The sequence below is a fragment of the Drosophila mojavensis genome, unplaced genomic scaffold, assembly GCF_018153725.1.
Source record: "Drosophila mojavensis isolate 15081-1352.22 unplaced genomic scaffold, ASM1815372v1 contig_81, whole genome shotgun sequence".
Lineage (NCBI taxonomy): Eukaryota > Metazoa > Arthropoda > Insecta > Diptera > Drosophilidae > Drosophila > Drosophila mojavensis.
In genome coordinates this window covers 3,492,307-3,500,448 of record NW_025318907.1, presented here as the reverse complement: position 1 = coordinate 3,500,448, position 8,142 = coordinate 3,492,307, and positions in this window count along the sequence as shown.

The window sequence follows — 8,142 nt, the reverse complement described above, 5'->3', positions numbered from 1 at the left end:
TGTATCTGTATCTGTATCTGTATCTGTATCTGTATCTGTATATGTATATGTATATGTATCTGTATCTGTATCTGTATCTGTATCTGTATCTGTATCTGTATCTGTATCTGTATCTGTATCTGTATCTGTATCTGTATCTGTATCTGTATCTGTATCTGTATCTGTATCTGTATCTGTATCTGTATCTGTATCTGTATCTGTATCTGTATCTGTATCTGTATCTGTATCTGTATCTGTATCTGTATCTGTATCTGTATCTGTATCTGTATCTGTATCTGTATCTGTATCTGTATCTGTATCTGTATCTGTATCTGTATCTGTATCTGTATCTGTATCTGTATCTGTATCTGTATCTGTATCTGTATCTGTATCTGTATCTGTATCTGTATCTGTATCTGTATCTGTATCTGTATCTGTATCTGTATCTGTATCTGTATCTGTATCTGTATCTGTATCTGTATCTGTATCTGTATCTGTATCTGTATCTGTATCTGTATCTGTATCTGTATCTGTATCTGTATCTGTATCTGTATCTGTATCTGTATCTGTATCTGTATCTGTATCTGTATCTGTATCTGTATCTGTATCTGTATCTGTATCTGTATCTGTATCTGTATCTGTATCTGTATCTGTATCTGTATCTGTATCTGTATCTGTATCTGTATCTGTATCTGTATCTGTATCTGTATCTGTATCTGTATCTGTATCTGTATCTGTATCTGTATCTGTATCTGCATCTGTATCTGTATCTGTATCTGTAACAGTAATAATTATCTCAACCATGTTTTTGTCAGGATATATCCAAATAGTATTTTATTTAAACTTTAATTTATTTTCCTACTGTAAAATGATTATTTGACAAATCGAAGCTCCAGTTAAGTAGTTGAAGCTCGAGCCATAATTATAATTGGCAACAAATTGCTGGTGAAATAACATCTGCATATCCTGGTAGTTAAATCCTTGTCGTGCAGTAAAATTCGATAGGCAATGTAAAGCATCGAAAAGTTAGTTTGTCGAAAACTGTTAATTAATGCATACATTGGATATTTGTTGGTTTCCCGAGCATGACTTGCATGCTTTCTCAATTATTTTATGCAATCATATTTAAGCGGTGAAATATAAAAGCTGAAAACTGATTACCGCAATGGGGAGAGCGAGGGGGAGAGAGTAAAACAGATATGAAATATGTTTGGATCAGAGAAAAAAGTGGTAAATGGCATGAAATTGAGTTAATTAAAAGGGAATTCGTTGCGCCCACGACCCACACGAAGGCCCAAATAGACGAGTCGACGAATGCCATGAAATGCAGCTCGAAATATAAAAAAAAAAAAAACACACACACACACACATACACTCAGAGAGACAGACGCAGAGATGAATATAAAATATTTGGTTAATAATGCACACGTATGAACACATACACGAACACACACACGCACACACACACTTACATACATCCATATGCAGACACACATATATGCACTTCATAACGCCAAATGCCTCGTGAATGCAAACAGAAATTGTTGAAATCGCTGAAATTCGGTAAAAATAAAATACTATAAAAACAACAACAACAAACGGCATACAAACAAAAAGTACGTAAAGAGAAAGAGACAGAGAGAGCAAGCAAAAAATATGCAACTGAGCTGCTTTAAAATGCATTCAAGTGCAAGTGCCGCAAATGCAGTTCACTTCGTTGGATCGATTTTAATATTAAAACAAAGAGGCGCAAAAGAAACCAACCAAGGCAAACACACCTCAAACAACAATAACAGTAACAACAGCAGCAACAACAACAACAACGGCAGTTGCAGCAGTTGCAACATTTGCCAAACTTTGGCCAAACAACACAGTTTGGTTATGGCTTCAGCCTCAACTCCAGCTCCAGCTCCAGCTCCAGTTCCAGTTTTAGTTTCATTCCAACTCAGCCGCCCCTGGCCGAATGGCGTGCGTGCGAGCGAGACGACCATAGTGTGCGTAGCAGCAGCAGTAGCAGCAGCAGTAGCAGCAGCAGCAGCGCCTGGCTTGATGTATTCGCATGGCAAGCAAACAATTCATTTCATGCAACATATCAGCAACAACAAGCCGGGCGTGAGGCGAGCGCAGCGAGGGTGCCGAGCGGGCAGCTTCGGGCTTCGGCTTATTGCCATCAGATAAGAGCAAGTAAAAAGGCAACAACAACAGCAGTGGCAGCAGAGGCAGCAGAGACAGAAGCAGAGACAGAGGCAGAGGCAGCGACAGCGGCAAAGTCTCCGCCCCATGGCAAGCACACAGCGTGAACCCCTTGGACGTGTCTGTGTGTGTGTGCGTGCAAACAGGTTTTGCTGTCATTGTATATGTGTGTATGAGTGTGTATGTGTGTGTGTGTGTGTGCAGGCAGCAAGCAGCGCAAGCAGACATCTTTGCCAAGGGTTGGACTTGAACAGCAACAACAGCAGTTACCTCTGTGGGGGATTCACACACACACACACACACACACACACACACACACGCACACATACAGACACACAATAATGGCGAAAGGACACAGAGACAGGGACACTCGCGTATTTTGATAAACTCCATGCACCACTCAGACACGAACTCGGCTGCTGTTGCTCCTGCTCCTTCTGCTCCTGCTCCTGCTCCTACCCCTGCTGCTGCTGCTGCTGCGCTGCCATTGTAGCATTTGCTGCAGCTGCTGGCTGACCTTATGTGCAAATTGGCCCATTGCAAGGATGTGCTGTGGCTGCTGCAGTGGACAACGCGGCGTATGAGCGACGCTGCTAATTGCCACGCACCAGAAATACTTTGGCAACTATGCAACGTTGTCATAACTCTTCAACCAACGCCAGCGCCAGCGTCAGCGCCGCTGCCCTGCTGCCGAAATATAAAATATGCACAATGTTATTGCTAATACGCATTCCAGCTGCAGTTTAGCAGCAGTACCACAAGGGCAGCAGGAGACGGGCGGCAGGGGGCTGGTGGCTCTGTGGTGCTGCAACGACCGCCCAGCTGGAACAGTTGCTCCCTCACAGCGGAATGCCACTGTCTCTGCCGGCATGTCAAAGTGAATAACTCAATAGCCATATTGGGTGTCCACCTGTCTGTCTCAGTAGTAGCAGCAGCAGCAGCAACGGCAGCAGCAGCAGCAGGAAGACAGCCGTTTGCAATTCCACGTAAATCCGCCAACAGAGTTGCGAATTGCCAGTTGCCAGTTGCCAATTGCGAGTTGCGAGTTGCCAATTGCACGTTGCAAGTTTGTGTACGACTCGACATGATTTTGTTGCAGCTCGTTGTTGTTGCTGCTGCTGCTGCTGCGGCTGACTGCTGACTGCGCACACAAATGGCCGTTAAAATTCTTAGACCCGATATGGAAATGATAATTTCGCACATTGAGCCGCAATTTACACTTCTGCGGAATAAAAGAAACGCAAGACGCTGGACTGCCAGCCGATGGCCATTTTGGAGCACGTATGCGTCTAATGCCCAACCCGTTTGGCCTTAGCCGAGCTCAGCTCAGCTCAGCTCGAGCCCAACAGGCAGCAGCTGCTCATGGCTCATGGCTCATCCCACCCAGGCCGGCCAGAGCGATCCGCGGAATGCCATTCGACACGCGCTAGGCATAATCTTCAATTAGCGAGCCCCAAAAAAAAAATACATAAAAGACAACAACAAGAGGAGAGCAGAATGCAAAATATGACGCAGATGCAGATGGCAGCCAGAGTAACCCTCGAGGGCGATCGTCACATAATTTCCATTTCGCATTTCGCATTTCGCATTTCGTATGCAGGCACTCGAGAAACGCATTTAAAATAACTTGGCCAACGGAGCTGGAACGTTGCGCAGGTCAGTAGCAATTAAGATAAGCCGCTTACAAGTGTGCCGATAATGTCCTGTCAATGTGTCGTCGATAGCCGGCCAGGACGCGCCCGGTGGCCGGCCAAATCAGCGCCCGCAACGTTGCCTGGGAAACCGGCGAAATGAGAACGTTTTGGCCCGGACCGGCTCGGACGGCCACTCAAGCCGGTAGCCGGTGTGCTCGAATGCCGCTGATAAGCAACGACGGATGCGTCTAAGTGACCAAGGAAATGACTTGGACAGGCACAGGGGCAGTGGCTGGGGCAGGGGCAGGGGCAGGGGCTGGAGCAGCGATGTGGTTGGGGTAGCCCATTGAGAACGTTTGCATAATGCATTCATTTGACAAGGAGTCCATATCAAGACCCGTTCGCCTCATCATTGTCATCTGCTGCTGGCTCGACTCGCCAGGCTGCTTTCTAATGCGGCGTTGAGCCTTTCATTTAGTCCGCCAGCCTGTCTACCCATACCCATACTCGATTCTCATTCCCATGCCCGATTCTCATTCCCATTCCCATTCCCATTCCCATTCCCATTCACCATTCCTGCTCGCACTATTAATTAGAATGTATGCGAGTTGGCTTTTTGGCATTTTGGAGTTAACGGCACGCGACATTTTAAATATGCTCTCTACCTCTCTCTCTCTCGCACTCTGCCTCTCTCTTTCTGTCTTGCACGCCTTCTGCTTCGAGGGGCATCAGGCATTTCGTGGCATTCCACAAATATTATTGTTCAAATATTTGAAACTTGATTTGCATTTTTAAAGGCAGTAGCATCAGCAGCTACAACAACAACAACAACAATGTCGCTGTTGACACTCATTCAGTCATACACACACATACATACATATACATATATCTGTACGAATGTTATGAGGCTATATTTCTTACATTTGTATGCGTTGGGGGCAGCTGCTGAAAATTTCAATTTCAAATTTATGGCTTCAAATAGTCCTTGACACACTGAATATTAATAAGTCGGCGAGGAGTAACCATATGTGCTGTATGAGTGCATAGAAGAGGAAGCTTTATCTAAATTGTAGCTTAATGAACAGCTTGAGAAGCAGGAAGTAGCGAATAGTTGTTGAGAAAAAATTACGAGAGAAACTGTAGAGTATTCTACACTTATGCAATTCTCTAGAAATCAGACGATATAAAATAGCTAATAATAATTCGCCCTCACGCAGTCTCTCTCTCTCTCTCTCTCTCTCTCTCTCTCTCTCTCTCTCTCTCTCTCTCTCTCTCTCTGTGTGTCTATCTCTCTCCCACTCTTCCTCTTTCCTCAGATATAGATACTAGAAATAAGTGAGTATGAGTATATATACCATATGCGATGTAAAATACGTAAATAAGACGAGGAAAAACTAAAATCGATATATAATAATAAATAAAATACAATTATTTATACTCTAAATCAAGTTAATAATTTGTTTCAACCGTAAACGTTACTAAAAATAAGATTCATGAGAGATTTCCAAAACAGAATTAGTTGTTTTTTACGAATAAATTATATACGATCTTTAACAGTTCTATCATTTTAGCTATTATAACTGCACACTACTCGGAAGTAACTAACTACATAGTTTATGCCTTAAATGTCGCATTTCGCAATTGCAAAATATTTTAGCTTGTTTTCATAAGCTCATGATGGTGTGTGACACACATGCATGAACACGTAAGAGTGAACAAATCATATTTAATTTATATGTATATACATATATTTCCTTCCTCCAATATTTAGCTAGCACGAAAATGGTTCTTGAATAACTGCTATACCAATACAGCAAGCGCTTTAAATTCCCAGATAAATATTACATATTAAATATATAAATCATATAACTAATTAATATATCATTTTATATAGATTAAGCGATCTTTTCAAAATCCTAAAATATTATATTAAGAATATACAAACATATATTATTATATAAAATAATATAAATTTGTTTATGAATCAAAGTAAAAGGTATTACTTTACGTAGTGTAGGGACTGAGAATATGTACGAAAAGTTTAATTTAATTAATGCCAGGCGAAAAAACTCAAATACTAGTAATGTGAATATACTTTATAAAGAATGTCAATATACCAATAAACAAAATTTAGCCCATATTCCAAATTGGCTTATTATACTAAACGGCATCGATTTTAAATTTAAGTTTCTCCATATTGAAAATAAACAGTATTAAAAGAGAGAAAGAGATTGCAGCGATCATTGTACATTTATACATAGATACGAATATAGTAGCTCAGTCATTGAATTGAAGAGATTGCAGTCAAGTGGATTCGAATATATTTATGGATAATTTATTTATATATTGTATTTAATATATATACATTTTGTTAATTTTTTTAGTAAAAGTCATTTGTTACAACAACTGCAATAGCGATCTGATGTTGGTAATAATTCGAGTGCCTAGTGATACATATTTAGTTCGAAAACAATTTTAATTCAGTTTTAATTACCATAAAGAAGTATAAGAAAGAAAGTAAAGGAAAGCTGTAAATTAATTAAAAGTCAAGTAAAAATTGAGCTTTTCAACTAAAACGAGCAAGTTCATAAATCTTGAAGAAGCTTTAATTTGTATAACTGATAAGCAATATTTAATATTAAATATTTAATATTAATTGCTGAAAACATTATTTTTAGATTGCATTTATTGCCCAGAATATAATTGATACATACACAAAGGGTACGCTGCCTAAAAGCTGATTTTAAATTATATATTATATTAGTATAATAATTATTTATTATTATTATTGTTATGGTTATTTCAAAATTATTATTATTCATTATCATAATGGTAATCTGCTTATTATTATTCATTATCATAATGGTAATCTGCTTAAAAACTGATTTTAAATTAACATCATAATAATTATTAGTTACTTCCCAATTATGATTAACCACTTAATTTATTTATCATTATTATAGTTAGTTAAATTTAGGGGTAATGCAAGAATCTAAATAAATAATATTATTTATTGTTTATTATTTTTATTTTTTTAATTCGCCAAGTTTGCAGAGCTGATAAGAATATATTTACAGCAATTGATTTTCCTTTTGTAAAGTTCTCATTTTCAATTTGCCACTTTTCATATTCTGTAATTTGGCTAAATTCTCAAACTTATGATAATCGAGTGCCAGCGATTGCTGCCAAGGTCAACAGCGCTCTGCATCGAATGCGGAAGTGTTTCCGATGCCCCGATGTGCTCTCGATGGAACACAAATTGAATTCAAATCCTGGAGTAGGGCAGACGCACTGCTGATGAACTGCCAGCCGAGAATCGGGAGCAGCGTTGCCAAGGCTGCCACGGAGCGAGCACAATTTCTGGGCTCATTACACGCTGCGATGGTGGGATGCCGCGTGCGCAATCCGGATGCCGGATGCCGGATGCCGCCAACCCCAAATCTTGGGCTCGGTTATGAATAGAGCTGGCTGGAAGGCCAAGGAGTAATCAGGCAGCCAACGAACCGAAGCGGCAACCAAGATGACGACGACAAATTGACGTAATGAAAATGTTTTCGAGATATTTACTTTGAGGTGACTCGCGAATGACTTGGCCAAAAACTTGTAGTGTGAGGAGCTCGCTGTCTCTCTCTCTCTCTCTCTCTCACTCTCTCATTCTCTTTGTGTGTGTTCGTGTGTGTGTGGGCGCTCTCATAAGTATGCTATGAAAGCGAAAGGCTGAAAATTATGAAAGCCCAAACATGTCCGCTCCAAGTGGCTTCATCAGGGACGCGTTGGCCGAACGGCTCCGCCGGCACCTTCTTGCTTGGTGTGCAGCGTGTCTCTCTATCGCAATGCGAAATGTTTCAATATATGTATATGTGCTTTTTTTAATGTTTTGCAACAGCATGTTGAATGCTTCCAAATCGCTGATAAACGCTGCAAAATAAAGCAACAACTGCCCCCAGCTGGGTGAGCAGAGAGAGCGAGAGAGAGAGAGATAGAGAGAGACTGAGAGCAGCCTCCAATTCCGACCGAGTCTCCGACTCGCAACAACAACAGCAAACAATACAAAACGACAGACAAAACCCACGAACGACGACGACGACGACGACGACGACGAATTTCGGTGTCTTTGAACAGCGCCTCCGTCCATGGAGTCATGGGAACCAACTTTTCACATTCCGCGCGTGCTTCTGTTTTGCAGTCTTCGCTTTGAGTTGATATTCTGTGCGTTTTTGCTCAGCCAGGCCAACTGCCTCCTGGTCCAGCTAGGGGCCCATTGGCCGGCCGTCCAGTTGGTCGGACAACCATTTGTTCTCGGCGGCACTGCCAAAGGCAATGCCCAGAGCAGGCA